Source organism: Haliaeetus albicilla, chromosome 6, assembly GCF_947461875.1.
Source record: "Haliaeetus albicilla chromosome 6, bHalAlb1.1, whole genome shotgun sequence".
In the NCBI taxonomy this organism is placed as follows: Eukaryota; Metazoa; Chordata; class Aves; order Accipitriformes; family Accipitridae; genus Haliaeetus; species Haliaeetus albicilla.
This window is the reverse complement of record NC_091488.1, coordinates 2533875-2546798: the sequence shown is the minus strand read 5'-3', so window position 1 is coordinate 2546798 and position 12924 is coordinate 2533875. Positions and strand designations below refer to the sequence as shown.

At 40.0% G+C, this 12924-nt stretch overlaps 1 long non-coding RNA gene across 1 annotated transcript in view; it reads left to right on the top strand.

Annotated features, from left to right (window-relative positions):
• LOC138685569 (uncharacterized) overlaps positions 1-12450 on the top strand; it is a 134664-nt gene extending 122214 nt beyond the window's left edge. Inside the window, exon 4 of the long non-coding RNA XR_011324863.1 lies at positions 12219-12450. This is a non-coding gene — a long non-coding RNA (uncharacterized lncRNA). The remainder of the gene's footprint in view (positions 1-12218) is intronic.
• The last annotated feature ends 474 nt before the right edge of the window (positions 12451-12924 follow it).

Here is a 12924-nt window from a genome sequence, read left to right as displayed (position 1 = left end):
GATTTCTAGTGACAGGTTTCCAAATAGCCAGGAGACAAAGTCAGGACTCTTTTTACGCAGAGCTGATGAATTTGATGGGAGGTTTTCTGTGGTTGGCTCTCCTGGCTACGGCAGACCACAGACCCCTTTTGGAGGGCAGTCCAGGTGCTGATCTCCAAGCCTGACCATGCAAGAATTGCCTTGGGTTAACAAATCACCCCCATGCTAAGCCCATGCTTCCCATTGCTATTCCGAAATGTAAACACGTGCCGAAGGCATGTGCTTCCTTGTATTCATGAACTGGGCTCCAGCTTCTGGAAATAAATGTTTTGCACACTGCTGTCAGGGTATGAGCCATCTAAAAATTATTTTGTCCTGGATCCATCAATTTTGGTCAGAAAGAGATGCTTTACTACCTACCTGTCAGTCCCCTGTTCAGAGCGCCCTAACTCTCAGTCGTATTTGTCCCTTAATATTGTTTCCTTTCCCATGACAGGTCTGGTACTTTTTTTCACCACAGTCTGTACGTGGGCATGAAGAAAGGATGGGGAAGGATGGGTGCAAAGGCTCTGCCACTTCTTCTGTGAGGTTTGTTGTCATCTGCACGGCTGTACCTCTGTAACACAGCTTGGAATATGTCCAGCTTCATTTTCATGTGGTACATACTTTCCTATATTCTCTGTGTGAGATGGCTTGGTCTTCGGAGGGATGTTTGCTCCCAGGAAGGACACTTTTGTCTGAGATCAGGGGATGCAATTGCTAAAACAGCTGCACGACTCGACCCACTGGGACTTGTGGGAACTGAGCTGCAGTCCTTGGCAGCACTTCCCGAGGACACTGCCAGAGTCTCAGCTTGTGGGTTTTAACCATGTCTTTGCTCTGGAAACCAGTGTGACTTGACTTCAGAATAGATGTTGGAGGTTTTTGGAATGACTTATCTTTCTGGAAACAAACTATGTCCCACCTTCCCTGAAAACATCCTAGTTCAACTCTTCTGGTGAAGGATCACGGGCACGGTGGCTACCAAAGCTTCATGTCTGAAGCTTGTTCAGTGCCTCGCATCCCGAGACAGAACTGGAGGGATGCCAGCGGAGGGAGGGTGGGAAGGAGGCAGAGAAGAGAAAACTGAGATTGAGTAGAAGTACCAGTATCTTAAGAGGATGATTTAAAAGATTTAAAATTTTGCTGAATCTCATGGAACAATAGGGATTGTGAAAAGAAATGATAAATCACTATGTTTTCATTAGTTGCTGTTGGTCCCACTGGCTTTTGTTGAAAGTAAATATTCATAGTTAATTTTGGTACAGCCCCAAAACAGTATCTTACAGCAAAGCATTGTTCTTATTACAAATTTTAGAGTGTTTATGAAAACGAATCAATTAGTCAGCTAGCAAAATTGAATTTCAAATGTGAAATGAGCTACCCACGTTAGGTATAGCAATGCATAGAAATTTTGTGCACTCTGCCATAAATTACGCAGGCGTTCAATGCTGAAATGCGATTCATTGCATTTGGAAGATTTGAAACTCCTTTCATTTGCATACTTTGAAAGATGGCTAATAATTCAGACCTATTCCATGGAAAGCATGGCTAGAAAGAAATGTATAAATGCCATAACAAGGCAGCTTTTGTCACTATTTTGCTATAGTTGATCAAGCTAAAAGTTTACCATAAGTAGACCTATGCAGGTAAATCTTCACCCCCATAAAGGCATCTCTAGATAGGCAAACAGATCAGCCTAATACTTTTCAAATTCTGTGGGCTAATGATGGATTTTAGACCTTGTTATTTCAGAGAGGTCTATTTAATTTTGTTGTCAGTGAAAATATTCTGTAGTCAGTAATCCCTTGCAGTACTGATTCACCAGCAGTGACCTTAATTCCCTGATGCATTTGTCCATTTCCCTTCTTCCTCCTACCTTCCATGTGAACAGACAACTCTCAATAAAATGCAAAATCAATTTCCTGAACAAAACTTCATCTCTTCAAGAAAAAAGAGGCTCTTGCCCAGATTTGCTGTGAAAAAAGCGTAATTTTTCCTGGGTCGATATAGAAGACCTCCTATATCACATAGCTGAGAGTTAATGCGCTGATATATGCAGAAGAGGGAGTGCATTTTTGACAGGTTGTGGTTCAGTCAAGAGCAGAGAAGCAGGCAGCAGTATATAGAGCGGAAAGCAGTTCACAGCAGCATAGGAAACCATGGTGATCTCTTAGGGTGATGTCCCTTGCTATCCTTGCTATCTCCTATCTCAGCATATAATCAATCGGTCATGGTTCATGAAGCAACATTTTAAAACCAGCAAGGTGTCTTCCCACCATTGTTCCCACTGACAACTCTCCTGGAACCTCCCCGGCTCAACTGTTGGAAACCTTCTTCTAACTTCAGGCCTGAATACATTAAGGAACATAACATAATGCAAGGATATAAAAAATAGCTGTTCCTGATCAGCCTAGAGCTCTTTCTAGCCAAGCGGTCTGTCTCTGCTGCAGCCTTTTCTGCAGGAGCCCTCGAACAAAGCAAACAAAAGCTGATGTTTCCTTGGGGTATCCTCCCTGCTCTTTTTCTTTTTGTCCCTGGAGAAAGACACCGGCTTGGGCAGAGACGTCCTGCAGACTGAATCCAGCCTGTGGTCCAGTATTTGGGCAATACAGTCCTGCATAATAACTGTGGAAGACATTGTCCTTCTTAGACTATGCCACGTAGCCTTTCCTTTCCCAGAGGCCAGCTGGTGATTTTCTTGCTGACACTGAGTGTGATCTTATTTCTAGCAGAGTACCACCGAGGTCACTAGCAAGTCAGATAGGTAAGGGAACCTTAGGTGTGAATTTTGCACTCTTAAGTTCAGGATTTATTTCACTCAGTGTGTTATAGCCTCTCATCTTTCTAAACAGGGTCCCACTTTTTATGCCACGCTGTGAGGCTAATTATTCTCAATTTATTTGCACAGCCCTGCATTTGCCATCTATTACTCCTGAAATATAAAATGATCTAAATTCTTTTATATCTGGCTGCACTACCTAATTATTCCTCATTTGTTTTTATTCTCTTCCAATTTAGTATCATCTGCAAAGCTGGAAATCATGTTTTCATATCATAATTAGACCTCTAAGAACCTAAGAAAACTGCTTGGTGAATAAGCATGCAAAGGGCTTGGGTTTTTTCCCCCTCCTATTCTCATTTTAATGGAGATTTAAAGTGAGACAATAAATTAGAAATGCATGAAATTATGAGCTAAAAAATTGAAGTTGTTTGCCTGTGGGCCATATTGTTGCAGCAACCAGAAGTGACATGAAGAAGTAGTTATGATAAGAAAGTTGGTTAGGAATGACTGATAAGCACGTAGAAGCTGAGCTGATGCGTGCCCAGCTCCTCACCAACCGTGCGGGATTAGAAGATGTGCTTTTTTAGATGTCATATGTGCATTGCTGGTGTCAGGAGCATAGAAGTTCCCTTCCTCTTCTGCCCTATCTACATGTAGCCAATGTGCAGAGGGAAGTCGATTAACAGCTGTGACTTCCATGCAGACATAATTTTCTACCTTGAGCAAGTCATTCTCTACCCCCAACATTAAAGATTATCCTACCTTTAAAATATGGCTTATAGTATTTCCTCCACCTCAGAGATGCACATCTCTCACACCTGAATAACAGAGAGGATACTAGCACACTTACAGTTTGACAGAAGAGGGCTCCTTTAATTATGTTACTTAGCGTACCACAGCAGAAATCAACCAGTTTGACATTTTCGAAGACCAGCAAGGCAGAGCAACTCAGGAGCCTTTGCTTCAGTCATATGTATATCTGGCAGTCTATCTTAAATAGAATGAGCGTCATATAGTATCAGTCTTTTTTTCTCTCCCTTTGGCTCAAGTTGTAGCAGCTGAATGCGTTGTTTCAAGATGTTATAGAGCTGTAGACAGTTCAAACCACTGCATATTTTCTCAAATGTATAGAAACAGAATGAGGGAATAACTGTCTCCTAAACAAACAAACAAAAAGCAAAGTACACAGATATCTCTCCGCTGTACATATTTTCGTCTGTGTTTTTCTGAAGAAGATTAACGTTGGGATCTGCAGCCCTCTCAGAAGAGGAGCAAATCTGACGGACCAACCCAGTACAGGATCAGCCCTGAAGCCACAGCCCCTGGGTTGCTCTTCCTCTTCACTTCCAGGTGGAAGAGATGATGTTCTGCTCCTTGCACTATACAGGCATGTAACCATCCTCAGCTCATTTCCAGCAGGGAATCACAGAGCCTTCCCTGTGTGAGTTCAGACGGGGGCAGACTTTACATTTGCACCAGTAAGTTTGTGTTGACCACGTTACCCTCCTCTTTCCAGTTCAGACAATGCTCAGAACAGGGCACCTGCATTAAATTGCCCCGTCATGCTGGTCCGTGCCTTGGTTCTATTGTGAGAAATCATAAAACGAGGGGACAGGCCATGGGGGTCAGCTGCACCTTGATGTCGGCTGCTTTGTTGCTCTTGAGAAACCGGGCATGAAGAGTGAAGCTCATTTTCCAAAGATACTGCCATTGGCAGTGGGTGCGACAGATGCTGTCCGGAATGAGACCGGGCAAGTCATCACACTTGTGGAATCCATCTGATGATCTGAGCATCTCTGGGCCTGATTCTGCCCTCCCCGATGGTGTCAGTCAAGAATAGCCCCTTCAAATTCAGAATAGCTGCACTAGTGACAGGATTGTCATATAGCACAAGAGATCAGACTCCTGTCAGACTTGCCAGAAGGGATAGATTTTTTAATTGCAGCCTGTGTTTTTTCTGGCCCCCACTTTGTAGGCACACTCGATTACAGGTGCAACTTAAGTCATTTATATGTCTTCCTGACTGACAGATATATTGGTTAATGTCCTACCTGCAAAATTATGCCCACAGGTATGTGCAGCTGTTGTTCTGAGCGAGCAGAAGGAATGCATAGGTATGGTACTTTAGCAACTTTATCTCTTCTCTGTAGGATGCCAAAAAGAAGGAACACTTTTTTAAAAAATCCAGTTGATCGTAATAGGATAGGATATTTAAATATAGTTATTAAATATCATCTCTGAAGGGCAAGGTTAAGGGCATTTGTGTAATGTAGCTTCATATTTTTCCCTAAATCTATCAGACGTTACTCTTAATTGTAGCTTCAACTGTAAATTTACAAGGTTTGGAGCGTCTTGGTTTTAGATGATGACATCCCTGCAAGACCTATGATGTTGCTGGGCAATTGAGTCATTTATCTTGGAAAGTAAAAATGTTCATGAAATGGCTGCAATGAGCACTTTAAAGTCTGACTCTGTTTCTGTAGAGATCACCCTGAATCTGGATTAATTTGTTCTTTGAGTGCATGGCTAGTCTCCTAAATCTGACATAGACTTTCTATTCCTTCGTGAGATAATTCAAAGATTTCAAAGGGAGTTAATTAATTACAAATTACAGTTTTTAAGAAAAATGCTCTTTAACATTAACACACATCTAATTTTTTTATTTTTTTTTAAATTCTGGAACAATTTCAAGCATGCCCAGCATTTCTTTAAATATTAAGAATAACCAACAATGAAACCAAATACATTACAGCAATCTGGATGTTATTCATATGCCATTAAAATGATAAGGCAGCTCTAAGAGTTTAAGAATTGATGTGCAAACCAAAAAAAGGAAGAGGGACAAAGACACCTGAAAATTCCATCTGAATTATATAATTTTTAAGCTTGGAAATAGGAACTGTGATTTTTATGATGAGAGACCACATCTGAATAAAGGGTTGTCAGCAGAGTTCTCTGTTTTCATTTCTACCATTATTCTATAGCCTATTGCTTTTCCAGTCTACTATAGCCCATACTTGTGGGTGTTTGTGAGACACCACTGAAACGTGGATAAGGCAAGCACCAATGTACCCAATGCCATTTTTTGAAAGAACCAGCACACCATTACTTCCCTCATACCTTAACTTGTAATAGCATAAATGTTTCCTTAAAGTCCGTGCTCCATAAACTTCTTGTAAAAATCGACTTTGAGGTAGTAATAAACTGAGTTCAAAAGGAAAGCTTCAGACGAGATCCCTCCTTAAATCCAGTATGCCTTAACTGTGAAAATCTTCCAGTACCGGCTTGGCCCAACCGAGTCCTAAACGTCTCATTTCCCTCCTTCCCATGTCTCATTGAGCCAAAGCAACGGGATGAAGCCTCCGAGTCCCCGTGAGTGACGTGGCTCCCGCGCCTTCCCTGGGGTGGTCGCAGTGCTGGCCGCGACCCTTCCAAACCTGCGGAGGAGCTGAGCGTCTCCGGGCCCCTGCACCCCGTGCTTTCCTATCACCATCAGCACGGAGAGCTCGCTGTGCAGTATCTGGTGAAAAGCTAGCGCGGGGATGTATCTGCAGCAATCCTTGGTCCAAAAATTCCAGTCACCTCTTGGCCTGTATTCTCCCAGCCCCCTCTATCGAGCGCTATCAAAAATGTAAAGTGCTGTAGAGAGCCCTGGATCTCTACCTTTGTATAAATTTTATCTGCAAACGGCATTCAACGTAATTAAGTAGGAATTACACCAAATTCCCACATTACAGCTGGATTCAGTGGAGAGGGCTGTGGAGTAGTTTTGAAGAAATTGGTGTGTTCTTGGGCTCTTTGTGATGCAAGTTCCTTCAGATTTCATGGCTTTGTCACGCTGGAGATCGTGTGTACTGCGCTGATCAGCCATAAAACTATCCTTTATTTGAAATTAAATGTGCAGAAGTTTAAATTGTTCTGTGTGTATACAGACATAAGTAGCTCATCTTTGGCAGTGCTCGGATTATTTATACTGCAGCTGCAGTAAATTTGAGTTGCACCAAATGTAGCTCTCTAAATGTCAGCTTGATTTTCTCAAGACCTACTTTTCACTTGTTATAAATATTACTTGTTACAGATGCTAAAACTCTCCAAAAGAGGACTGCACTTTGGGTGCAGTTAAGGCATTCAGAAGTAATATGGATCATGACAGGACTTCTTTTTATTTTTTTCTAAAAAACTAACAAAGCAACATTTGTATGCATTTAAGGATTTTGGGGTTGTGGGAATTCATGTCTTCCATAGGTAGGTACACAAAACTTTCCCATAACTTCTGATGACTGCAGTTAGTGCTAATGTAAAACTTTGGTACTTATGTATGGAGGCAAGTCCAACATGACCATTTTTGTAAAACTGAATTAATGCAATCAAGTCCAGGAAATGTTCATTTAAAAGCTGACAAAGGAAGAAAAAGAAAATAGAAATGTCAATTTATAAAGACTTCTTACTGATTATGTTAATTTTTTATTATCTCCAAAAGTTGTCTATATTCTTCTTTTTTTTTTTCTTTTTAATAACAAAAGCAAGAAGATAATTCACTGTTTATAATTTAAGACCTTCAGTTGAATTCACTGTTTATAATTTAAGACCTTCATTTGCTGCCAGGCAATTAGATGGTCCATAATTCACAGCTTAAAAGTGAAAAGGAAAGTCCCACATCCTTTTCAGAAACTCAGAAAATGCTGAGCTCAGGCTCAGTTCAAATTTTTATTCATCAAGACAAATAAAAGGTTCATCGCTGCATATAAGAGTTGGATTACAATAATATTGATTGTATCTTTCTTGATTGAAGGGAGGGGCAATTTTCTGTTTTTAATCAAGTGACTAAACAGAAATGAGGAGAATTTGTGTGCGCCTGAGACAGATCAGCGACATTTGGAAGAAAAAGTAACTATCTTAGAAGACAGCTTTTAAGTAGACAGACAACTCTTAAACTTCAAAGGGTGTTCTGTCTCCAGTCGTGCAATTATAGCCAAATATTTTTGCTTGGATCAGGTGAACAAAAATCTGCGTTCTTAGCTGTAGAGTTTTTAAGACCCCCATTGTCTTTCTTATTACTGAGGATGTTAATTCTACGATGGGGCAGTGACAGTGTGACAGATTTTATCCTTCTGCAGCTTTGACTGTCAGATTGTATTGATCACAGTTACTGTTTGCTACTATTTTCTTTTCTGACAAATCACCTTTAATTACTCAAAGTCTTAGCTTCACTTCATTGTAAATCAAGAAGCCAAGTTTCTAGAGTGAGAAGAGTTATTTTTCATTGTTTTTTTACTGGTTACCTTGTTTGTCTAGACCAGGGACTGTTTGAATGGGATGGTATAATGGGAAGAAATGTCAGTTTGGGCAAAGCTCCGCAGAAATTGCCTTATCTATATGTAAATTTTTCTGCTTCACATATTCATTTCTGAAATACTTCCAAACCATTTATTTACTATGTTAAGAGTCTAATTTTTATTGATCTCACAGATCACTCATTGAAATTTTCACCAGAGTTACATCAGCACATATCATCTTATTGCCGTGGTTTTATTATTATTATTATAACTTCATTACTAGTCAAAAACAATTCTAGCGAGACAAGAAATATTAAAACTTAACAAAATTATTGCCAGTGGAGTTCTTTTGAAAGAATATTAAGAGGAGGAGTGTAATCGGGTGCTCTGAACCCATTTCTGAGGAATGCTTATTTTCCCATTAACTGCAAAGGGAGCCTTGGAACTGCGATTCCCCTGGGTTTGTGACTCTCCTGGGCCATCCCCAGACTCCGATGGAGTCAGCGGTGGCTGCCTCCAGGGACCCCTGGGCATGTGAAGCAGAGCGATGCTGAGCCCATGAAATACCCTCAGGCATGTTCTAGAGGCCAAATTCTGTTCCACATAGTCTGGGGCGAATTTGTAGGTATTGATATAGTTAGCAAAGATATCTGTACAAATTAAAGCAGAAATTGTTCTTTGCTTTAGGTCCAAGTACAGAAAAGAAAGAATTTGTTTCGATTTTTAGCAAACATTCTGATTTAATTTATGACAATCTGGGAGGCTTGTCATGTATTCAGCAGTACCGGTCCTTTTACCTGTGCGGAGCTTAGACATGGGAAACCTAAAAAGAGATGGGAAGAATATATATGGAGTAGAAAGGAGAGAGGAAAAGAAATCAATTCAGCTAGAATATTCCAAAACAAATTCATGCTGTGCTGGAGGAACAAGAACAAGGGCTTTGAACGTTTGGGTTAGCTGGGGGACATCATCTGAATTAGATCCACTTGGAAGGGTGAAAAAGCATCACTGCTCTATACAGTAATGCCACAAGTCTTCCGCTTTTGTGGTTGTTGTTATTAATGCGGCACCTTGCTTTCAATAAGGAATGTTTATATTTCAATTGTAGCTTCCAGCTTGAGCTCACAATTCACATTTTTTGCAAAAGAGTTAAGTTCCATTGCAGTGAAGCCCAGTTTAATTTTTCATCTTGAGTTTGCCATGTAAACTTGATTTCTTAAGCATATTTTCCAGCTCTGGTATTCTCTTATTAGACTCAGGATATTATGACATTTTCAAAATGCTTTCTATTTATAACTTAACATTATACAATGTCAAGAATAATCAAAAGCTTAAAGAGATGACAGAGAAAAATCCCATTTATATGATCTTTCCGGGTCACAGTTCTGAGTTTCACTTTTAGAATGACTGTTTTAGGAGCTAAAATTACCTTTTTAGCAAATGAAACACGCAAACAAAAGTTAACAGAAAATGGACATGATCACTCAATAACTTTATTAGCACAGGTTGTCAAAGTTCAGAGTTAGGCGGTTTCATCGCAGATGTTTCAAGACCAGTGTCCAGCCCTCAGTATGACTGACTTTTTCAGTATATGAGGAGATAACCCCAGCTGACAGTTTCTCTTTCTGTTAGGCACCATTTTCTCTCATTATTTTTTCATTTGGTCATTTTCATTTTTTCATTTACAGTGTTGTATGTATGAAAGAAGTAAATAAGTGTTATTTGTAAGTTATAGACATTTAAGCTTTGGTCAAAGAAGGACTTTGATACTACTTAATATTTGGAGACTCACGGCAGAATCTGTAGCCTTGAGTTGGAGTCAAAGGTTTCCTATACAACGTAAAAGAAAGATTGTGTGATGCATAATGGTGCGCACAACCCTAAGCAGTGAGCCATCTGAGGTAGCAATAGCAAAGCCCTGAGGACTTACTCGTGTTTTAAATCCCCACCCTCTCAGAGGCTTAGGTGCTTAACTGTGCCTTTCTCTCCACGCATGATTTATAGCCATGAAAGTAGGCACTTAATCCTCTTCTTCGCAGAAAAACAGATAGAACAAGAATCAATCTTTTCTTTTAAAAGGGAATCAGAGGAGAAGTAGGTGGTGATTCCTCTCACCTCCTCTTCAGCTCCTTTTCAAGAGGACATCTCATTTCAGTCCTTTTGTCTGCTGGTACAAGCTCAGTCTGATGTGGAAAGTTCCCCAGTACGTAGGCTGCTGGGGAGGATAAGTACTTTCGAACTCTGCCCTGGATGATATGGCAGACTATATAGAAGATTTAAAGACTCAATGAGCTAGGGAGTAGGAGTAAGAGTAACCCTCATTTTGCAATGTAGTGGTTAGGCCACTTCCATGGGTATGGAAGACTCTAGTCTATGCTTCAGGAACAATTTAGTTATTTTCTATTACCTAGGGGGTGGATAATGTATGGCAACAGTTGTTGTAGCAGAGATTGGCATTAAGGACTCTCCCTTTGGAAACAGTTTCCCTAGCCAGCTACCCTACAGAACCAAGCTTGCTTCTTTACCTTTGTCCCAATAAATGCAAAAAAGCTCCAAAATGACCTAAATTAAATACCTAAGAAAATTATAATGCAAACTTATGCATTATGCATTTCCTCTAGAAAATTTTGGAAATTGATCAAAATAATTTCATTAATTACTTCATTGTGAAAAAGGTTTTAAGAGCCAATTAGACAAAGCAAGCGGGGAGAGCTGCAAGCTTGAAATACAGAAGCAATGAAGTGAAATATTCTTCTAAGGAAAAAGGTGGGGATGACAGTACATGAAAGGGAAGTGTCCTATAGATGAAAGGCACAATAGCAGTAAAAGACACACAAGGAGGGTGATAGCATGAACTGATGGGGGGTGCAAGTGGCATTGGTGCAAACTGGCATAGACTCGCTCAATGGCATTGCTTGGAAAGAGCAAACTTGCATTGCAGCAGTTTTAAACAAGGACCCGCTACTGCTCAGATAATGATCCAACTGTGGAGAAAGCCATACAAAGGTAGTTATCTAGCATATGTATAAATATATAAATGTGTATGTATTTTAATTTAAATAGTCAAATGCTTGCCTTGTGCCGTGATGTGTCATGTTGTAAGACTTCTACAATAGTGACTGACTCCTTGTGTATTTTGGACAGTATCTAATTATTGTTGGTAGTGTACTTAGTTTCTCCAGCCGCTCTACACCGCACGGATACATATGTACACCCTCCTTCCTTTTTCTGCATATGCAGAAAACATTTGTCAGGGAACGTTTAGGGAAGTGATACAGAACTAATAACACAGGATCTATCAACAGGCTGTAACCTGTGTTGGGGAGCACCAGACAGGTGCTTCGTGCCTGGGCAGCATGGAAAAATCTGAATTGCAACGCTGCGGTTTTCTCTTGTGTGTAACATCATACATCTATACATTGGCCCTGGCAGCATCTTCAAGTTCTGTCTAAAGTAAAGAGTTTCACAGCTGTTGGTTGCGCTACATGAATGAACGGGCTGAGCAGGGCATGTATGTTATGTGTCCTCTTACTCCAGTGCTCTGCATCACTAGCAGCGCTGCTCGGAAGTGCTGCTAGGCCTGCAAACTGTTACCTCTGTCTTACAATACCCAATATCACAGGCACAAGTCTGGTAGCGTGAGGCAAATTTAGAATTTCCCCCTCTCTGTATGTGTCATTATGGATGGCTACAGATGGTTCTGTTCTGTACAGCGGTCTGTTGCAGAAGGTAAGAGCTATGAAAGTATACGCTTACATATGTGAAAAGTATGTGAATGTCAAATGTAAGCTAGATTGGTTGGACCAGATAATCCAGAGTTTACCTCAAGTTCGATAAAATTACTTATGGAGGAAGAAAATGCTTCTCATGAAAAAGGGAGAGCTCTTGTAGCTGCAAGGAAGGCTGGAGATACTGATGATAAATTGATGATAAGCAAAATTTAGACTTTAATGTTAGTAATAATAATGCTAATTAATGACATTAATATGGTAAAAAGAAATGGTTTTAAAAGCATATTATATGTACAGAGTTATCTGTCAAATCTAGCTTGCAAGGCCATAAAGCAACATGAATGAGAGCTATTGTTAGTAAAGAATTTATTTCAGAGAACTCATTGTGTTTTCTCTTCCATACTATAGACATTTCTGAAAATAAGCTGAAGGTCACATCTGGAAGATGAGAATATATTTTCCCACAGAAGATATTAAAGGCTTTATGATTATGCCAGAGCACACAGTTAAGTATATGGAACCATTAAAGTTTGACAAGGCACCTGATCTAGATGAATAATATTCCCAAATTCCAGAGGAATCATTAAGGTAAAGTAAGAAAAGCCTTTAGAATGTCTTTTTTTCACATCTCTTTAACAGCTAGGGAAACACCCACAGAAAGAAAGATGGTAGTGGTGTTTCCGTATTTGTGGGAGAAGGTTGAAGAGACAAGTCTATGGAATGTCTCATATGGAAAGAACAATCACTGCTTTTTAAAGACCAGGCGATCAAACTTGATGAATGAGCGAGATTCTGTGTGGATAGTCCTGAATAGCTAGAGAAAAGTAAACTGAAGTACATATTTTGCCTGGACATAAGAGCCTCTTGAAACTATGTCATAAGTAGATATGCACAAAATAGATTACTCTAAAAAGCTAGGCTGAGATAAATACGGAGGGCTGGTGAAATGAATTTTAAATGAATTTAGGAGAAAAAACTAAAGCATGTAAGCTAAAGGGAAATGCTTTATAAGAAGAGATGAAACAAATGAGGCAGAACTAGTGGTCAAAGTTGAACACCACTCTGGTATGCAAGAGGGGGGGGTACTGGAAAGAGAGCTGATTTTGCAAAAAGA